Genomic DNA, 22930 nt, shown 5'->3' with positions numbered 1-22930 from the left:
GCTCCCTTCCGTTGCATCACATCACGCATCACATCACGTCTAGTAGTTGTTTTGACGATTGGACCAAGCGGGATAAAATTGTTCGTTGCTGTCTGTGGTTAAGCGGTCGAACGATGTCTAGTGTTATTGCATATGTCGTTTGCATTTCATTATGCTACTGCCTGTTAAATTAGCTGTGAGATCCAGTTCGATATATTTTTTCCCGAGAGAGCGGACGGGCTAAGATCTTGTGCGCGAGGTTGAATTACTGACTGTTTTAGCATAGATTCAGTAGTTTTATGACTAGACTCTACATCTTCTGCATGTGTAAGATTGCTAGTGATTCGAATGTTTCAAGTTAGTTCTACTTGTGCGTGCGGCTGTAATTAATTGTTGTGCATTTTTTGCTCTTGTCATTTGTTTGTGTACCATTGCTTAATTTTTAGCCAGCTTAGCATGCTATAAGAGTATGGTTTTTGTGATGTGCCTCAGTAACATTGATTTTGTTTTTGTCATATATTATGTGACCAATTTTATTTGTCTCTTGAGAAGTTGGTACACAACATGTAACTAGAATCACAGGGACACAGGAAATTAGTAAAGTAAGTAAGAGTACCAATAGCTTATATGAGCATGCATATTGGATTCCTACTGTCTACTCGTTCTAAAACTGCAATTCTTAGGATTTATGTGTCTGCGAGGCTAGCTGATACGTCCAATTTGCATCACTATTTTATATCATAATTTGCTGTTATTCATTGATATATTTCATATTTGGAGATGATACTTATGTTATTTCATCTATTTTGCATGTTTCATGACTATTGGAGGATCGCGCACCGGAGTCAGGATTCTGCTGGAAAAAGCGCCGTCAGAATGCAATATTTCGGAAGATCAACAATTGACGAAAGTTATATGAAAAATCCTATTTTTCCAGAAGATGACGAGAGCCAGAAGGAGGAGCCGAGGAGGGCCACCATGGGCCCCCCTCACAGGCCGGCGCGGGCCCTGCCCTGGCCGCGCCGCCTTGTGGGGAGGGGGCCCACAGCCCCCTCTGGCCTCCTCTCCTTCGCGTATTTCTTCGTCCCGAAAACCTAAGCTCCAGGGAGTAAGTCGCGAAGAGTCACAGCCGCCTCTGCGGGGCGGAGAACACCAGAGAGAAAAGAGCTCTCCGGCAGGCTGAGATCTGCCGGGGAAATTCCCTCCCGGAGGGGGAAATCGACGCCATCGTCACCGTCATCGAGCTGGACATCATCTCCATCACCATCATCATCATCTCCATCATCATCACCGCCGTCTCCACCGCTGCACATCGTCACCGCTGTAACAATTTGGGTTTGATCTTGATTGTTTGATAGGGGAAACTCTCCCGGTGTTGATTTCTACTTGTTATTGATGCTATTGAGTGAAACCGTTGAACCAAGGTTTATGTTCAGATTGTTATTCATCATCATATCACCTCTGATCATGTTCCATATGATGTCTCGTGAGTAGTTCGTTTAGTTCTTGAGGACATGGGTGAAGTCTAAATGTTAGTAGTGAAGTATGGTTGAGTAATATTCAATGTTATGATATTTAAGTTGTGGTGTTATTCTTCTAGTGGTGTCGTGTGAACGTCGACTACACGACACTTCACCTTTATGGGCCTAGGGGAATGCATCTTGTACTCGTTTGCCAATTGCGGGGTTGCCGGAGTGACAGAAACCTGAACCCCCATTGGTATATCGATGCAGGAGGGATAGCAGGATCTCAGAGTTTAAAGTTGTGGTTAGATTTATCTTAATTACTTTCTTGTAGTTGCGGATGCTTGCAAGGGGTATAACCACAAGTATGTATTAGTCCTAGGAAGGGCGGTACATTAGCATAGGTTCACCCACACAACACTTATCAAAACAATGAAGATTAATTAGCCGTATGTAGCGAAAGCACTAGACTAAAATCCCGTGTGTCCTCGAGGACGTTTGGTCATTATAAGTAAACAAACCGGCTTGTCCTTTGTGCTAAAAAGGATTGGGCCACTCGCTGCAATTATTACTCTCGCACTTTACTTACTCGTACTTTATTCATCTGCTACATCAAAACCCCCTGAATACTTGTCTGTGAGCATTTACAGTGAATCCTTCATCGAAACTGCTTGTCAACACCTTCTGCTCCTCGTTGGGATCGACATTCTTAATTATCGAAGATACTACGATACACCCTCTATACTTGTGGGATATCAAGACTATTTTCTGGCGCCGTTGCCGGGGAGTGAAGCGCTATTGGTAAGTGGAATTGGTAAGGGAAATTTCTACTATTTGTGCTGATTTTATTTCTGCCTGCTGCCATAATTCATTATGGAGAGATCTTCTCTTGAGTTTTTATTTGGAAAATCTACTACTACTGCAAAGGTAGTGGATGAGGCGCCAGGTGAGGAAGAAATACCATACAAAATACCTATGAAAATTATTGAACGTGTAGTGGATAACCGTTATACAGGGGATGGAACTGTCCACCCTGGAGATCATTTACTGTTCTTACATGAATTATGCGGTTTATTCAAGTGTGCATGTATTGCTATGGATGAAATGAGGAAGAAACTATTCTCTATATCGCTGTCTGGTAAAGCGGCGCATTGGTATAAATTACTGGATAATGGGGATTCTCTTGAATGGAATGATATTGTGCCCCGGTTTTATTCTAAGTTCTATCCTCCAAGTGAAATTCACAAAGATCGGAACCGCATATATAATTTTTGGCCTCATGATGGAGAGAGTATTGCCCAAGCGTGGGGGAGATTGAAGTCTTTAATGCTCAAATGCCCCATTCATGAGCTTCCTGGTAATGTTATTATTGATAATTTCTATGCAAGACTTTCTTTTCAAGACAAGACCTTGCTGGATACTTCTTGTTCTGGATCATTCACGCACAACAAAGAAGAGTTTAAAAGGGACCTTCTTAATCGGATCCAGGAAAATACTGAAAGATGGGAGAACGACAAAGATAGAGAATCAGGTATAAATTATGATTATAAATGCATTGAAGCTTTTATGGATACTGATAAATTTCCTAATATGAGTGCTACTTATGGTCTTGATTCTCAAGTTGCTGCAAATCTTTATAAAGCTTTTGCCTCTCATTATGAATTGCCTAAGAAGAACTTTGATAAGTATCATGAACCGTATAAAGATAAAACTGATTCATCTATAAATAAATGTGTTGTAGTTGAAACTGTTGATCATGTTATTCCTGAAGCTTATATTGAAAAAACTCCTTTCCCTGCTAAAATGAAGGAGTACTCGGTTATAAATAGTGCGGTTCATAAAAGTGAAAAGAAACCTATAGAACCTGAAGAACAAATAAAAGTTGAACCTGCTGTTGCAATAGTTAAAGATCTTGTGACTGAAAATGTGGAGGATGGTCATATTATTTTCTGTGAAGATGCTTCTAATATTGTTTCACATCCTAATAAGTCTAAGAAAGCTAGTGTTCCTATGCTATCTGTTAGAATTGGAGATCATTGTTATTATGGTTTATGTGATATTGGTGCAAGTATTAGTGTTATTCCTTATGAGCTTTACACGGAGATTATGCACGAAATTGGTTCTTGTGAACTTGAAGATATTGATGTGGTTATTCGGCTGGCTAATAGAGAAACTATCTCTCCAATTGGTATTGTTCGAGATGTGGAAGTTCTATGCGGTAAGATTAAATATCCTGCTGACTTTTTGGTACTTGGTTCTGCTGCTAGTAAATTTGTCCTATCATTTTTGGTAGACCTTTTCTAAATACTTGTGGAGCTGTTATAGATTGCAAGAAAGAGAAAATTTTGACTAAATTTGCTGGTGAATCTTATGAGTTTAACTTCTCTAAATTTGCCAAAACTCCTTATAAAGCTGATTCGCCTAATAATGATTTTAGAGTTGAATAGTGTGCATCTATTGCTCTTGCTCCTAATAATCCTTTGCAGCAGCATTTGGAGAATAGTGAGAGTGAAGTTTTTAGGGAAGAAAGAAATGAGCTTGATGAAATTTTCCTTCGTCAACCTATTCTTAAGCATGATTTACCGGTACAAGATCTGGGTACAACACCACCACCAAAGGAAGATCCTGTCTTTGATTTAAAACCATTGCCTGATAATCTTAAATATGCTCATATTGATGATAAGAAATATATCCTGTTATTATTAGTTCTAAGCTTTCAGAGTTTGAAGAAGAAAGGTTATTGGAAATATTGAAGAAACACCGAGGTGCTATTGGCTACACTCTTGATGACTTGAAGGGGATTTCTCCCTCTATTTGCCAACATGCCATTAATATGGAAGATGATGCGAAGCCTGTTGTTGAACCTCAGCGTCGTCTAATTCCTAAGATGAAGGATGTGGTAAGAAATGAGGTATTAAGACTTCTTGAAGCTGGTATTATATATCCTATTGCTGATAGTAGATGGGTTAGTCCTGTGCATTGTGTTCCTAAGAAAGGAGGAATGACTGTTGTGCCTAATGATAATGATGAGCTCATACCTCAAAGAGTAGTTGTAGGGTATAGAATGTGCATTGATTATCGAAAAGTTAATAAAGTTACTAAGAAAGATCATTACCCTTTACCTTTTATCGATCAAATGTTAGAAAGGTTATCTAAAAATACTCATTTTTGCTTTCTTGATGGTTATTCCGTGTTTTCACAAATTGCTGTTAAAACTAAGGATCAAGAGAAAACCACTTTCACTTGTCCCTATGGAACTTATGCTTATAGACGTATGCCTTTTGGTTTATGTAATGCCCATGCTACTTTTCAAAGATGCATGTCTGCTATTTTTCATGGCTTTTGCGAGAGTATTGTAGAGGTATTCGTGGATGATTTTTCTGTCTATGGGAATTCTTTTGATAATTGCTTGCGGAACCTTGATAAAGTTTTGCAGAGATGTGAAGAAACTAACCTTGTTCTTAATTGGGAGAAATGCCACTTTATGGTTAATGAAGGAATTGTATTGGGACATAAAATTTCCGAGAGAGGTATTGAAGTTGATAGAGCTAAAGTTAAAGCAATTGAGAAGATGCCTATGATGGGGTTCGTAGCATAGAAAACAAAAAATTTCCTACCGCAAGACGAATAAATCCAAGATCTAATCTATGGAACACCCAAGATCTAATCTACAAGATCTAAGCAACGAGATGGAGATGAGACTAACCCTCGAAGATTCCAAAGCCTACGAGATTAATCTCGTTGTTGGTGTAGACGATCGTCCCCGGTGCTGCAATCCGGCAGCACTTCCGTACTCGGTCGCGCGTACGGTGTCGATGAAGCTCCTTCCTCTCCCGTTCCAGCGGGCAGCGGAGGTGTGGTAGATCTCCTCCAAATTCCAGCAGCACGACGGCGTGGTGGTGGTAGTGGAGGAAGAAAAGCTGCAGGGCTTCGCCTAAGCCGGAGCAGCGTATGGTGGAGGGAGAGGCGGCCAGAGGAGGAGGGAATGGATGGGATGTGTGGCCGGCCACCCCCTCCCCTCTTTATATAGGGGGCCAGCCGGCCAAGGTGGCCCCCCTTCCCATCTAGGGTTGGGGGGGGGCGGCGGCCAAGAGGGGGGAGAGGGCTTTCCCCTCCCCCAAGTTGATCCCCCCCTAGGAAACCCTAGGGGGTTGGCCGGCCTGGGCCTTGGGGGCCATGATGCCCTGGACCATTAGGCCAGGGAGCAACCCCTCGGCCCATGCTAGGCCTCCTAGGTCGTGGGCCCCATGGAGGACCCCTCTGGAACCTTCTAGAACCTTCCAGTCAACCACCGGAAAAATCCCGAACATTTCCGAAACCCAGAAATCAACTTCCCTTATATGAATCTTATTCTCCGGATTATTCCGGACCTCCTCGTGACATCCTGGATCACATCCGAGACTCCGAACAAACTTCGTCTCCATACCATATTCAAATCTACTTATGCGACATCGAACCTTAAGCGCGTCACCCTACGGTTCGCGAACTATGTAGACATGGTCGAGACTCCTCTCCGAGCAATAACCAATAGCGGGATCTGGAGATCCATAATGGCTCCCACATATTCAACGATGACTTAGTGATCGATTGAACCATTTACATACGATGTCAATTCCCTTTGTCACACGATACTTTACTTATCCGAGGTTTGATCATCGGTATCTCCATACCTTGTTCAACCTCGTTACTGACAAGTACTCTTTACTCGTACCGCGGTATGTCATCTCTTATGATCAAATCATATGCTTGCAAGCTAATCAGACGACACTCCACCGAGAGGGCCCAGAGTATATCTATCCGTCATCAGGATGGACAAATCCCACTATTGATCCATATGCCTCAACTCACACTTTCCAAATACTTAATCCCATCTTTATAACCACCCATTTACGCAATGGCCGGCGTTTGATGTAATCAAAGTACCCTTCCGGTGTAAGTGATTTACATGATCTCATGGTCGAAGGACTAAGACAACTATGTATCGAAAGCTTATAGCAAATTGAACTTAATGACTTGATCTTATGCTACGCTCATTTGGGTGTGTGTCCATTATATCATTCAACTAATGACATAACCTTGTTATTAATAACATCCAATGTTCATGATCACGAAACCATGATCATCCATTAATCAACAAGCTAGTTATACAAGAGGCTTACTAGGGACTCCTTGTTGTTTACATAACACACATGTATCAATGTTTCGGTTAATACAATTATAGCATGGTATGCAAACTTTTATCATAAACACAAAGATATTATAATAACCACTTTATTATTGCCTCTTGGGCATATCTCCAACAGTCTCCCACTTGCACTAGAGTCAATAATCTAGATTACATTGTAAGGTACCTAACACCCATAGCATTCTGGTGTTGGTCATGCTTTGCCCTAGGGAGAGCTTTAGTCAACGGATCTGCAACATTCAGATCTGTGTGTACTTTGCAAATCTCTACTTCACCATCTTCGATGTACTCACGAATCGAATGAAAACGCAGCTTGATATGCTTTAGCTTCTTGTGTGACCTTGGTTCCTTTGCATTGGCGATGGCACCCGTGTTGTCACAATAAATGACTAACGGGTCCAATGCACTAGGAACCACACCAAGCTCAACAATGAACCTCTTCATCCATACCGCTTCCGATGAAGCCTCTGAAGCCGCTATATATTCAGATTCTGTTGAAGATTTCACCACCGTGCATCGCTTTGGAATCGCTCCAGCTTACTTTGCCGCACCATTCAATATAAACACGTACCTGCATCGAGACTTAGAGTCATCGGGATCCGTGTTCCAACTTGCATCGGTGTAACTAGTTACAACGAGCTCTTGGTCACCGCCATAACAAAGAAACATATCCTTAGTCCTTTTCAAGTACTTCAGGATATTCTTGACCGCTGTCCAGTGTTCCATTCCTGGATCACTTTGATATCTGCTGGTCAAACTAACAGCATGTGCGATATCCGGTCTTGTACACAGCATGGCATACATGAGAGAGCCTACTGCCGAAGCATAGGGGATCTTGCTCATCCTCTCTCTTTCTTCTGCTGTAGCTGGACCTTGAGTCTTACTCAAGACCTTACCTGGCAACATAGGCAAGAACCCTTTCTTGCTTTCATCCATTCTAAACTTTTTTAGAATCTTGTCCAAGTATGTACTCTGTGAAAGGCCTATTAGGCGTCTTGATCTATCTCTATAAATCTTGATGCCTAAAATGTATGCTGCTTCACCAAGGTCTTTCATTGAAAAACATTTATTCAAATAACCTTTAACACTGCTTAATAGTTCTATATCATTCCCAATCAATAATATGTCATCTACATATAATATCAGGAACGCTACAGAGCTCCCACTCACTTTCTTGTAAATACAGGCCTCACCATGAGTCCGTATAAAACCGAAGTCTTTGATCACTCTATCAAAGCGTAGATTCCAACTCCGGGATGCTTGCTTCAGTCCATAAATGGAACGCTGAAGTTTGCATACCTTGTCAGCATTTTCAGGATCGACAAAACCTTTGGGTTGTACCATATACAACTCTTCCTCAATATCACCATTAAGGAACGCCATTTTGACATCCATCTCGCGATTTCATAATCGAAAAATGCAGCTATTGCTAACAAAATCCTCGCAGACTTTAGCTTCGCTACATGTGAGAAAGTCTCATCGTAGTCAACTCCTTGAATTTGTCGGAAACCCTTTGCGACAAGTCGAGCTTTATAGACAGTAATATTACCATCGGCATCTGTTTTTCTCTTAAAGATCCATTTATTCTCGACAGCCTTGCGGCTATCAGGTAAGTCTACCAAAGTCCATACTTTGTTATCATACATGGATCCCATTTCGGATTTCATGGCTTCTTGCCATTTGTTGGAATCTGGGCTCATCATTGCTTCTTCATACGTCGCAGGGTCCTCATCATTGTTGTCCACAATCATGACATTCAGACAGGGATCATACCAATCAGGAGTGGTACGTTCCCTCGTCGATCTGCGAGGTTCGATGGCTTCCTCGTTCGAAGTTTCATGATCATCATCATTCGCTTCCTCTCCTATCGGTGCAGACCGTGCAGGAATTTCTTCCAAGACTGCGCTACTCGATCTATGAGAGAAGGTTCATTAACCTCGTCGAGTTCTACTTTCCTTCCAGTCACTTCTTTAGTGAGAAACTCCTTCTCAAGAAAGGATCCGTTCTTGGCAACAAAGATTTTGCCTTCGGATCTGTGATAGAAAGTGTACCCAATTGTTTCTTTAGGGTATCCTATGAAGACGCATTTCTCCGCTTTGGGTTCTAGCTTGTCAGGCTGTAACTTCTTTACATAAGCTTCGCAACCCCAAACCTTAAGGAACGACAGCTTAGGTTTCTTTCCAAACCATAGTTCATACGGTGTCGTTTCAACGGATTTAGATGGTGCCCTATTTAAAGTGAATGCGGCTGTCTCTAATGCATAACCCCAAAACGATAACGGCAAATCGGTAAGAGACATCATAGACCGAACCATATCTAACAGAGTTCGATTACGACGTTCGGACACACCATTACGCTGTGGTGTTCCCGGCGGTGTCAACTGTGAAAGTATTCCGCATTTCTTTAAATGCATGCCAAACTCATAACTCAGATATTCGCCTCCGCGATCAGAACGCAGAAACTTAATCTTCTTGTTACGTTGATTTTCTACTTCACTTTGGAATTCCTTGAACTTCTCAAAAGTCTCGGATTTATGTTTCATAAAGTAAACATATCCATATCTACTCAGATCATCCGTGAAGGTTAGAACATAACGATAACCACCGCGCGATGCTACACTCATTGGTCCGCACACATCGGTATGTATGATTTCCAATAAGTCTGTAGCTCGCTCCATTGTACCAGAAAATGGAGTCTTAGTCATTTTTCCCATTAGACATGCTTCGCATCTGTCAAGTGACTCAAAGTCAAGTGACTCAAGAAGTCCATCGGAATGGAGTTTCTTCATGCGCTTCACTCCAATATGACCAAGACGACAGTGCCACATATAAGTAGAATTATCATTCAATTTCATTCGCTTAGCATTAATGTTATGAACATGTGTATCACTACTATCGAGATTTAACAAGAATAAACCATTCATCTCAGGTGCATGGCCATAAAAGACATTACTCATATAAATCGAACAACCATTATTCTCAGACTTAAACGAATAACCGTCTTGCATTAAACAAGATCCAGATATAATGTTCATGCTCAACGCAGGTACCAAATAACAATTATTAAGGTTTAAAACTAATCCCGAAGGTAGATGTAGAGGGAGCGTGCCGACAGCGATCACATCGACTTTGGATCCATTTCCAACGCGCATCGTCACCTCGTCTCTTGCCAGGCTTCATCTATTCCGCAGTTCCTGTTTCGAGTTACAAATGTGAGCAACCGAACCAGTATCAAATACCCAAGCACTACTACGAGAACCAGTAAGATAGACATCAATAACATGTATATCAAATATACCTTTCTTTTTGACGTGGCCGCTCTTCAGATCGGCCAAGTATTTGGGGCAATTGCGCTTCCAGTGCCCCTTCCCCTGGCAGTAATAGCACACAGTCTCAGGTTTAGGACCAGCCTTAGGCTTCTCAGGATGCGGTGCAACTTTCTTGCCGCCCTTCTTGAAGTTACCCTTGTTAGGCTTGCCTTGCTTTTTTAATCGGTTGGTATTTTTGACCATCAACACTTGGTTCTCCTTCTTAATCTCTACTTCAGCAGATTTCAGCATGGAAAAGATTTCAGGTAGATCTTTATTCATGTTCTGCATGTTGTAGTTCATCACGAAGTTCTTGTAACTTGGTGGCAGTGATTGAAGGACACGATGAATACCCAGCTGGTTAGGGATCATCATCCCCAAGTCATTGAGCTTCTTCGCATGCCCGGACATGACGAGCATGTGCTCACTAACGGAGCTGCCTTCTTCCATCATGCGGGTAAAGAAGCGCTTCGAGGCCTCATAGCTCTCCACGGCCGCATGAGTCTCAAAGATAAGTTTGAGCTCACGCATCATCTCACAGGGGTCGTGGTGCTCAAAACGCTTTTGGAGCTCTGCCTCTAAGCTGCACAAGATGGCACACTGAACTTCGGAGTACCGAGTTGCCCGAGTCTCATAAACATTCTTTATGTCCTCGGACACCGGCAGAGGTGGTGGGGGACCTAGCGGTACTTCGAGCACAAATTGCAGGTTTCCACCGGTGAGGAAAATCCTCACATGACGGAACCGATCGGTGAAGTTGGTGCCATTGCCCTTAAGCTTTTCTTTCTCTAGGAACTGGTTAAAATTGATGGAGGGCGCCATGATCTACAACATATTTGCAAAGAGTTTAGACTAAGTTTATGATAAATTGAGTTCAATTTTAATTCTGAAATTAACTAGGTGAACTCCCACTTAAAACAACATCCCTCGCATTGTCTTAGTGATTACACGAACCAAATCCACTACACCAAGTCCGATCTTCACGAGAAAAGATGTAGCTTCAAAGGCGAACACTCAAAGTGTTCATCATATCATTCATATGACTCATGCTCTACCTTTCGGTATCCCGTGTTCGAGACCATGTCTGTACATGCGAGGCTCGTCAAGGCAACCTTGGTATCCGCATGTGCAAATCCGCTTGCACCCGTTGTATGCACATGTAGAGTCTATCACACCTGATCATCACGAGATGCTTCGAAACGACAAGTCTTAGCAACGGTGCATACTAAGGATGAACACTTTATTATCTTGATATTTAGTGAGAGGGATCATCTTATAATGCTACCGTCGCGATCTAAGCAAAATAAGATGCATAAAGGGATTAACATCACATGCAATTCATAATGTGTGATATGATATGGCCTTTCTTCTTTGTGCTTTTGATCTCCATCTCCAAAGCACGGACATGATCTCCATCATCACCAAAGATGGCGTCAAGGTCGATGGCGCCGCTTCATGGTTGTCCATCACTTATAGCTACTATAACAACTACTTGAAATAAAGCTATTACATGATGAATAGACACGCAGGTCTTTAACAAAATTAAAGACAACCATTAGGCTCCTGCCGGTTGCCATAATACAATAATGAACATCTCATACATCAAATATAATCATCATCACATCATGGCCATATCACATCACCAAACCCTGCAAAAACAAGTTAGACGCCTCTAATTTGGTGTGCCTTTGTTACGTGGTTTAGGGGTTTTGAGTAAGATCCAATCTACCTACGAACATGAACCACAACGGTGATACTAGTGTTGACAATAGAAGTGTAAATTACAATCTTTACTATGGTGGGAGAGACAGACACCCGCAAAGCCACTTATGCAATACAAGTTGCATGTCAAGCGTGGAGCAAGTCTCATGAGACGCGGTCATGTAAAGTTAGCCCGGGCCGCTTCATCCCACCATCCCGCAAGAAGCAAAGTACACAAACTAAAGCAACAAGAGCATCACCGCCCACAAAACCATTGTGTTCTACTCGTGCAACAGATCTATGCATAGACATGGCTCGATACCACGATGGGGTTCGTAGCATAGAAAACAAAAATTTCCTACCGCAAGACGAATAAATCCAAGATCTAATCTATGGAACACCCAAGATCTAATCTACAAGATCTAAGCAACGAGATGGAGATGAGACTAACCTCGAAGATTCCAAAGCCTACGAGATTAATCTCGTTGTTGGTGTAGACGATCGTCCCGGTGCCGCAATCCGGCAGCACTTCCGTACTCGGTCGCGCGTACGGTGTCGATGAAGCTCCTTCCTCTCCCGTTCCAGCGGGCAGCGGAGGTGTGGTAGATCTCCTCCAAATTCCAGCAGCACGACGGCGTGGTGGTGGTAGTGGAGGAAGAAAAGCTGCAGGGCTTCGCCTGGCCGGAGCGCGTATGGTGGAGGGAGAGGCGGCCGAGGAGGAGGCAATGGATGGGATGTGTGGCCGGCCACCCCTCCCTCTTTATATAGGGGGCCAGCCGGCCAAGGTGGCCCCCTTCCCATCTAGGGTTGGGGGCGGCGGCCAAGAGGGGGAGAGGGCTTTCCCCTCCCCAAGTTGATCCCCCTAGGAAACCCTAGGGGTTGGCCGGCTGGGCCTTGGGGGCCATGTGCCCCTGGCCCATTAGGCCAGGAGCATCCCTCGGCCCATGCTAGGCCTCCTAGGTCGTGGGCCCCATGGAGGACCCCTCCGGAACCTTCTAGAACCTTCTAGTCAACCACCGGAAAAATCCCGAACATTTCCGAAACCCAGAAATCAACTTCCCTTATATGAATCTTATTCTCCGGATTATTCTGGACCTCCTCGTGACATCCTGGATCACATCCGAGACTCCGAACAAACTTCGTCTCCATACCATATTCAAATCTACTTATGCGACATCGAACCTTAAGCGCGTCACCCTACGGTTCGCGAACTATGTAGACATGGTCGAGACTCCTCTCCGAGCAATAACCAATAGCGGGATCTGGAGATCCATAATGGCTCCCACATATTCAACGATGACTTAGTGATCGATTGAACCATTTACATACGATGTCAATTCCCTTTGTCACACGATACTTTACTTATCCGAGGTTTGATCATCGGTATCTCCATACCTTGTTCAACCTCGTTACTGACAAGTACTCTTTACTCGTACCGCGGTATGTCATCTCTTATGATCAAATCATATGCTTGCAAGCTAATCAGACGACACTCCACCGAGAGGGCCCAGAGTATATCTATCCGTCATCAGGATGGACAAATCCCACTATTGATCCATATGCCTCAACTCACACTTTCCAAATACTTAATCCCATCTTTATAACCACCCATTTACGCAATGGCGTTTGATGTAATCAAAGTACCCTTCCGGTGTAAGTGATTTACATGATCTCATGGTCGAAGGACTAAGACAACTATGTATCGAAAGCTTATAGCAAATTGAACTTAATGACTTGATCTTATGCTACGCTCATTTGGGTGTGTGTCCATTATATCATTCAACTAATGACATAACCTTGTTATTAATAACATCCAATGTTCATGATCACGAAACCATGATCATCCATTAATCAACAAGCTAGTTATACAAGAGGCTTACTAGGGACTCCTTGTTGTTTACATAACACACATGTATCAATGTTTCGGTTAATACAATTATAGCATGGTATGCAAACTTTTATCATAAACACAAAGATATTATAATAACCACTTTATTATTGCCTCTTGGGCATATCTCCAACAGCCTATCCTAGGGATGTTAAAGGTATTCGTAGTGTTCTTGGTCATGCTGGGTTTTATAGGAGGTTTATTAAAGACTTCTCCAAGATTTCAAAGCCTCTTACTAATCTTCTTCAAAAAGATGTACCTTTTGTTTTTGATGATGATTGTAAGGAAGCTTTTGAAACTCTAAAGAAAGCCTTAACAACTGCTCCTATAGTTGAACCTCCTGATTGGAACTTACCTTTTGAAATTATGTGTGATGCTAGTGATTTTGCTGTAGGCGCTGTTCTTGGACAGCGAGTAGATAAAAAATTGAATGTTATTCATTATGCTAGTAAAACTCTTGATGCTGCTCAAAGAAATTATGCTACTACTGAAAAAGAATTGTTAGCTGTAGTCTTTGCTTGTGATAAGTTTAGATCCTATATTGTTGATTCAAAAGTAACTATACATACTGATCATGCTGCAATCAGATACCTTATGCAAAAGAAAGATGCTAAGCCAAGGCTTATTAGATGGGTACTTCTATTGCAAGAATTTGTTTTACATATTGTAGATAGGAAAGGTGTTGATAATCCTGTTGCTGATAATTTGTCTAGATTGGAAAATATTGCTTATGATCCTGTTCCTGTTAATGATAGTTTTCCAAATGAACAATTGGCTGTAATAAAGGTGAGCTCGCGAGACAGTCCTTGGTATGTTGATTATGCTAACTTTATTGTTTCCAAGTACTTGCCTCCAACCTTTTCAGCTCAGCAAAGGAGGAAATTCTTTTATGACTTGAGGCATTATTTTTGGGATGACCCACACTTATATAAAGAAGGAGTGGATGGTATTCTGCGAAGATGTGTTCCAGAATATGAACAGCAAGAGATATTGAGTAAATGTCATGGTAGTGCTTATGGAGGACATCACGCCGGAGAAAGAACTGCGCAAAAGTTTCTCCAATCAGGTTTTTATTGGTCGACTCTCTTCAAAGATGCAAGGAAGTTTATCTTATCTTGTGATGAATGCCAAAGGGTTGGTAATATCTCCAGACGCAATGAAATGCCTATGAATTATACTCTTGTTATTGAACCGTTTGATTGTTGGGGATTTGACTTCATGGGACCTTTTCCCTCTTCAGAAGGTAACACTCATATACTTGTTGCTGTTGATTATGTTACTAAATGGGTGGAAGCCATACCTACAAAAAGTGCTGATGGTGAGACCTCTTTAAGAATGCTTTTAGATATTATTTTTCCTAGATTTGGAGTTCCTAGATATATTATGACTGATGGAGGTTCTCATTTTATTCATGGTGGTTTTAGAAAAACTCTTGCTAAATATGGTATTAATCATAGAATTGCTTCCTCTTATCATCCTCAAACTAGTGGGCAAGTAGAACTATCAAATAGAGAAATTAAATCTATCTTGCAAAAGACTATTAATAAAACTAGAAAGAATTGGGCTAGTAAATTGAAGGAAGCACTATGGGCTTATAGAACTGCTTATAAAAATCTCATGGGAATGTCACCTTATAAAATGGTTTATGGAAAAGCTTGTCATTTACCTTTAGAACTAGAGCACAAAGCTTATTGGGCTGTTAGAGAACTAAATAAAGATCCTAAACTAGCTGGTAAGAAGAGGTTGCTACAATTGAGTTCTCTAGATGAATGGAGAAGTGAAGCTTATGAAAATGCTAAACTCTTTAAAGAGAAAGTTAAAAAATGGCATGATAGAAGAATTATCAAAAGAGAATTTAATATTGGGGATAAAGTCATATTGTATCGGTCTCGTCTCAGATTCTTTGCAGGGAAATTACTCTCGAAATGGGAAGGACCATATGTTGTTGAGGAGGTGTATCGTTCAAGAGCAATTAAAATTAGCTCTCTCCAAGGCAATGCCACACAAGGGGTGAATGGACAAAGACTCAAGCATTATATCTCAGGTGATTCTTATAATGTAGATGTTGATGTTATTCGAGTGGAAACACCGGAGGCTTTCATCAAAGGTCAAATTGACAGTCCGCCAGAACTCAACTTTGAATAGGTAACAGTACTGGTAATAAAAAGTTCGCAATTTACTTTCCAAACAATATTTTTGGTGTTTTTGGAATATATGAAAAATTACGAGATCGAAACGGAGTGGAGGAGACGCACGAGGGCGTGCCCCCATAGGCCGGCGCGGGCCCCAGCCTGGCCGCGCCACCCTATGAGCTGGCCGCCTCGTCGCCCCTCTCCGACTCTGGTTCGACCTGGTACTTTCCTTTTGTCGTAAAAAATCCTGCTATATAATCCCCCGGACCCCTGGAGGTCCGTATATCGTTTTCTCGACGTGTTTTGTTTCGAGCTGTTTCTGCCAGGTGATACGTCCAAAACGTATCTACTTTCCCGAACACTTTTGCTATTGTTTTGCCTCTAATTTGTGTATTTTGGATGCAACTAACACGGACTAACGCTGTTTTCAGCAGAACTGTTCTGGTGTCTCGTTTTTGTGCAGAAATCCAACTTTCAGGAAAATCCTCGGAATTTATGCGAAAGGTCCTATTTTTCCAGAAGACTCACGGAGCCAGAAGGGCAAGCCAGTGGAGGCCCGAGGGCCCCACACCATAGGGCGGTGCGGCCCAGGAGGGGGGCGCACGGCCCTAGCGTGTGGCCCCCTCGGCTGGCCTCCGACGCCCTCCTCTGGACTACTTAAGGGGTTCGATCTAAAAATCGCGACCAAGAAGTCGAAGTCGCCAGAAACCCTCCAGAATGCCGCCACATCGCGAAACTCCGTCTCGGGGGCCAGAAGTCTCCGTTCTGGCACTCCGCCGGGATGGGGAACTGGAGGAGATCATCGCCATCATCACCACCGACGCCTCTCCATCGACCAGCCATGTTTCCCCCATCCATGTGTGAGTAATTCCCCCGCTGTAGGCCGAAGGGGATGGTAGGGATTGGATGAGATTGGTCATGTAATAGCATAAGATTGTTAGGGCATAGTGCCTAGTGTCCGTAATTGGTACTTTGATGATATTGTTGCAACTTGTTATGCTTAATGCTTGTCACTAGGGCCCGAGTGCCATGATTTCAGATCTGAACATGTTATTGTTTCATCATGATATTCATTGTTTTATGATCTTACCTGCAAGTTGTATACACATGTCGCTGTCCGGAACCAATGGCCCCGAAGTGACAGAAATCGGGACAACCGGAGGGGATGGTAGTGATATGAGGATCACATGTGTTCACGGAGTGTTAATGCTTTGCTCCGGTACTCTATTAAAAGGAGTACCTTAATATCCAGTAGATTCCCTTGAGGCCCGGCTGCCACCGGCTGGTAGGACAAAAGATGTTGTGCAAGTTTCTCATTGCGAGCACGTACGACTATATATGGAACACATGCCTATTGAATGCTTTGTACTTGGACACCGTTTTATTATTATCTGCAAATGCCCTGCTTTGATTGTTACATGAGTTTCTCTCATCCATGCAACGCCCGTTATCCGTCCCCGCGCCTACAGTATTTTAATCCTGCTGTTTACTATAATTACTACTGTTGTCTCTCTGTTACTCGCCGTCGTTATTTCACTCAGCTAACGTTATAAATCAGCATTAATCGATAAACTCTTGCGAGCAAGTCTGTTTCCAGGTGCAGCTGAATTGACAACTCCGCTGTTAAGGCTTTCAAGTATTCTTTCTCTCCCCTTGTGTCGAATCAATAAATTGGGTTTTACTACCCTCGAAGACTGCCGCGATCCCCTATACTTGTGGGTTATCAAGACTGTTTTTGGCGCCGTTGCCGGGGAGCATAGCTTTATTTGGAAGTTCACTTGGATTGATATTGTTCGCTGCAAATTCTCCATCATGGGTAAACCTCGCGATCCTAAAGTCGCCATATTACCATCCACTACAAGAAAAGGTACAACTCTGAGTACCTCTGCTATTCTTGATTCACCATCTGTGATAAGTCAACTTGTTTCACCGCTGCAAGCTTCACTTGCTGGTACTTCTGCTGAATCTGAAAATTCTCATAATATTGATAATGTTTCTGCTGTGCTTGATGATAGTGGTTCATTGGGATCTTTTCTAGATGCTACAATTGCTAGGTCTAGACAAATTGAAAATGCTGCTACACCTGTTAATTCACCTGAACTTGATTATTCTAGTGATGATCCTGATGAAGATTATGTGGAGCTTAATGATGATTTTATTAATAGATGCAATGCTACTGCTGATGCAAGAAAAATTAAAAAGTTTCTCACACAATATACTGTTAGACATAAGTTATCTCCTGATCCTAAATTTGCCACATCTCCTATATGCATTAAGGATAAAGATTATGATTTTTCTCTTGATTTATCTCATATAGCTATTGTAGAGAAAGCACCCTTTTGTGGTACTGAAAAAGAAAGTGCTGTAGAACACATGATTAAACTTTCTTCTATGAGTAGCTTGTTTTCTGATGATGTCAAGATGCGTACTTACTTTGTCGCTAAAATTTTTCCTTTCTCATTAAAGGATGATGCTAAAACTTGGTATAATAATTTGCCTCCTGGTTCTATTAAAATTCCAACTGATTTGCGTGATGTTTTCTTTCGAAAATACTTTCCTGCTAGTGCTCAACATATTGCTTTACAGAAAATTTATAGATTTGACCAGGGAGATGAAGAGAAATTGCCTGAGGCTTGGGCAAGATTTTGTTCTCTTATCAGAGCTCGACTTGGACATGATTTGGAAAAGAATGATCTACTTGATATATTTTATAGTCGACTAACCATTGAGTCTAGAGCATATTTGGATAGTTGTGCTGGTTGTGTTTTCAGGAAAAGAACTCCAGACGAAGCTGAAGAATTATTGGCTAAAATAGGCCGGAATCATGATGATTGGACTACACCTGAACCAACTCCAACGCCAATATTGAAGAAGATGGGTTTAATTAAATTGAATGATGAAGATATGAGGGAAGCCAAGAAGTCTCTCAAGGAGAAAGGTATTAAATCCGAAGATGTGAAGAATCTACCTCCCATAGAAGATATATGTGAGATAATTCCCCCTTCATCCATGATTGAGGTAAACTCCCTTCAACGCTTTACTAGATATTCCGTATTCAAAACCTCCTGCTCAATGTTTAGATGAGTTTGATAATTATATTGTTAAGCAAGAAAATTTTAATATGAGAGTAGAGAATCATCTAATGGAAAATTCTCAAGCTATTAGCAATTTACATGATATTGTGGAGAGAACGTCCAATGATGTTAAGATGCTTGTTAAACATTTTCAAATGGTTCAAACTCAAATTGATCAACTCACTAAAGTGCAAAATGGCTTGTTAAAAAATAATTCTAAAGAGAAACATGCTTATGAAGTAACAACTAGAGGTGGTGTCTCTACCCAGGATCCTCTATATCCTGAAGGGCATCCCAAAAGAATTGAACAAGATTCTCATCGCATTGAACCTAGTGCTCCTTCTAAGAAAAAGAAGAAGAAACATAAAAATGTTGTAGAATCCTCTGAACCTGTTAATGATCCTAATAGTATTTCTATTTCTGATGCTAAAACTGAAAGTGGTAATGAACATGATAATGGTAATGATAATGATAAGAATGATGCTTCTGATAAAGAAGAGGTTGAAGATGAACCTGAAAAACATGCTAAAAATAAAAAGTATACTAAAGAAGATTTTATTGCTAAGAAACATGGTAATGAAAAGGAACCTTGGGTGCAAAAGCAAATGCCTTTTCCTGCTAAGAAACTAAAATCAAAGGAAGAAGAACACTATAATAAATTTTGTGATTGGATAACCTTTATTCTTGCAAATCCCTTTGACTGATGCTATTAAATTGCCTCCTTATTCGAAGTATATGAAAGATATTGTTACTAACAAAAGGAAAATCCCCAATGAGAAGATTTCCACTATGCTTGCTAATTACTCTTTCAATGGCAAAGTTCCAAAGAAGTTGGGCGACCCAGGTATACCTACTATTTCTTGTTCTATTAAGAATAATTATGTTAAAATTGCTCTATGTGACTTGGGAGCCGGTGTTAGTGTTATGCATTTTTCTCTTTATAAGAGACTTTACTTAGATAAGTTGATACCTACTGATATATCTTTGCAAATGGCTGATAAATCTACTGCTATTCCTGTTGGTATATGTGAGGATGTTCCTGTTCAAGTTACTAATAACTGCTTGATATTAACTGATTTTGTTGTGTTGCAAATGCCTGAAGATGATAATATGTCTATTATTCTTGGGAGACCTTTTCTTAACACCGCAGGGGCTGTTATTGATTGCAATAAAGGAAAGGTTACTTTCAATGTTGATGATAAGGAGCATACCATCTATTTCCCCAAGAGGATTGATAAAGTATGTGGAGTTAATACTATTTCTAATGTGAGAACTATCAAAGTTGGAACTATTGATTGTCCTATATACGAGCCTAAAGAAGGTTATCAAAATCTTATGATTGGATCCATATCAATACAATTCAAGGTAACATGATTGATTTGAGGTTTATTTCTTCTTATGCTATGTAAAATTTATTTGGTGGCAAGACTTGATCAACCTTGTTAACAAATACTTTTTATATGCATAGAGGAGGTAAACAACATTTCTTTCTCCCTCCACTTGTTTTACTTGTTGTAGCACTTTTGTTTTGCAAAGTTCCTTAGCTAATTAGAGATTTCAAAATTTTTCCTGGCCAGTAATAATAAACTTAATACCCAGAAATATGCATTTTTCAAAGTTTTCAAAAATTCACAAAAATTATACCGTTGGTCCTATTTTTCAAAAATGCACCCGGGAGCACCTGGGGATGACCAGTGGGGCACCTCAGGGTGGCACCCCACAGGCCGGCGCGGCCTGCAAGGGGGGCGCGCCACCCTGGTGTGCGGGTCCCCCTTTGCCCCACTTCAGCATCTCTTCCTCCCACACTCTTCTCTCTCCCGAAAAAATCAGCACCAGCTTTCTCTCACTCGTGTTTTTGCTCAAGAGCTCAGGATTTCTCGATCTCTTTGCTCAGCCCAGATTTCTGTCTGAAATTTGGCACATTTGCTCTCCGGTATGTGACTCCTCCGATTATCCAAGTAGAATTTTGTTTGGTTGAGTATATCTTGAATATTTTGCTGCTGTAAGTAACATGTTTAGTGAGCTTGCATGCTTATTCTAAGTTGTATAAACTAGTTTTGATGCATGATTAGTACTCTAGCAAGTTCCTATGGTAGTTCCCCTCAATTATATGTCACCAAATCAAATTTTATATTGTTTGTTGAAAAATTTCAGAAAAGGAAGATGAATAATTTCAACTTTGGAGAAGTGTTTGAGAGAGAGACAACCAGCACCGGAAGGCCCTCTAGGACCGCCACCCGATTCAGGCGATCCTACAATGAGGATGTCATCGCGCCAAGCTTCGAACCCAAAGAAGACAATGGAGTTCCTAACGCTTCATCTTTCCCATGTTATGATTTTTTGAGTAATGCAGGGTTGTTGGATGATTTCTTTACCCTCGTCAACAAGGCGGGCTTAGCCGCCTACGTGGGAGATGAAAGGGAGCAATACTACATGCTCACCACAATCTTTGTCGAGAGCTTCAAGTTCCAAAACAAGCACTATGGCCCGACAGTTGCATTCAAGATTTATGGTGATGATATTACTATGAAATTGGAAGAATTTTGTGTTGCATTGGGTATTGCCCCTGTAGGTACAGCAAGGAAGATTGAGGACAACCCCAGGGTCTTGTTGGAGCTCTATCGAGGGATCACCAATGATGATTGTCGCACCATTCAGCGTGGCAAGATAAGGAACATCCAACTCCCCGCCATTAAGTATTTTGCCTATTACATTGCTACTAGCATTCTTGGTAGGGAGAACACTAGCAATATTTCTAGCTACCATCTTGCTTTCTTAATTGCTGCACTTACTAGAGAGACACCTTATCATCTTGGTTCCCTTATTTCTCGCCGCCTGTCTAACAAGGGGCCTATTTTTGGAGGAACTATTGCATTGCGCATTTTAACACATTTAGAACTTCCTCTTGACTCTAATGATGTGACATTAACTCCTAGGAGGCTTGATATTGCTGCAATGAAGAGCCATCATTTTGTTACCGCTGATTCCACTTCAGATAATTTGGTCTATAGAATGTTGTTTGCTAACGGGGATGAGAAGGAAATCCCTTTGCCCCAGCCAGATTTGTTCAGTATTGACAGGAAACCATGGTCGCGCTCTAAGGAGGAGGTGGAGGAGAAACTGAAGATACAAGGCTTCCACCAGCAGCATGACTCCGAGGACGCCGAGCCCTCCTACGACTACACCGTCACGTATCTGGGTGCTTCTTCTAGCACATACCCAGAATATGATCCGTCTTCGTACTACGGAGGTGCTACTTCCTGGACACCATGGGATTGAACTCCACTTAGGCCAAAAGCCTAAGCTTGGGGGGAGGTATACTGGCATCACTCATTCTTTGCATATTATGGTTGCTGGATACTTGTATATACTTGTTTAGTTTCTTTGAGTGGTTTTCTAATGAGAGGGAGATGATATTTGGGGAAGTGCTGCCTGAAAACAGATTTTGGACTGTTACCGAAAAAATTCTCAAAAATAGCCAGAACGATATTTTGCGAAGCCAATTTTTGTGCATGTTCCCCAGGTTGTTATCTAACTTTCATTAGTTGAAATTTTTTCGATTTGAGCAGTGGAAGAATTTCTTAAAAATCGAGTACTATACTTCTGTCAAGTTTGACGAATTTCTGCTGCTTTGTGTTTATGTGACTCTTCTAGTTTCCACTTTCTTGTTTTTGCTTTGTTTCTTTCCTAAAACACAAAAAGACCAAAAATATTTCTGTTGTTTCTCTCCATCATTTGTTTGTTTTGGTTTCTCGCATTTATTTTGCTTTATTTGCTATCTTTGGTTTGCTATAAGAAAATCCAAAAAGACTTTGCTTTGTTTGCTTGTTTCCTTTTGTTCTTGTTTCCAATTCGAAAACTCCAAAAATATTTGCTGTTCTTCTTTGGTTTGTAAAGTTCATTATGAGTTCAATGGTCTTCGGTGGCTGGAGCGTGGTTTTCATTTCATATTATCCAAGCTACACAAGTGAAAGGCAATAATGACGATCTACGACAATTGTATTGTGGTGAGAGGCTGGTATGAACTCTATTTGTTTTCATTTTTGTACATATACTCATCCATGTGAGCATGCTTAGTTGGTTCATGTGAGGTATATGTCATTTAAGAAAGTCTAGTAGTTCATGATCTCTCATGTTTAGCTCCAATTTATTAATATGAGTAGCATGTCATGGATGTTTGCTTGAGTTGTTTTATTCATAA

Source organism: Lolium perenne, chromosome 5, assembly GCF_019359855.2.
Source record: "Lolium perenne isolate Kyuss_39 chromosome 5, Kyuss_2.0, whole genome shotgun sequence".
NCBI classification, from domain to species: Eukaryota; Viridiplantae; Streptophyta; class Magnoliopsida; order Poales; family Poaceae; genus Lolium; species Lolium perenne.
This window is presented reverse-complemented; position numbering follows the sequence as displayed.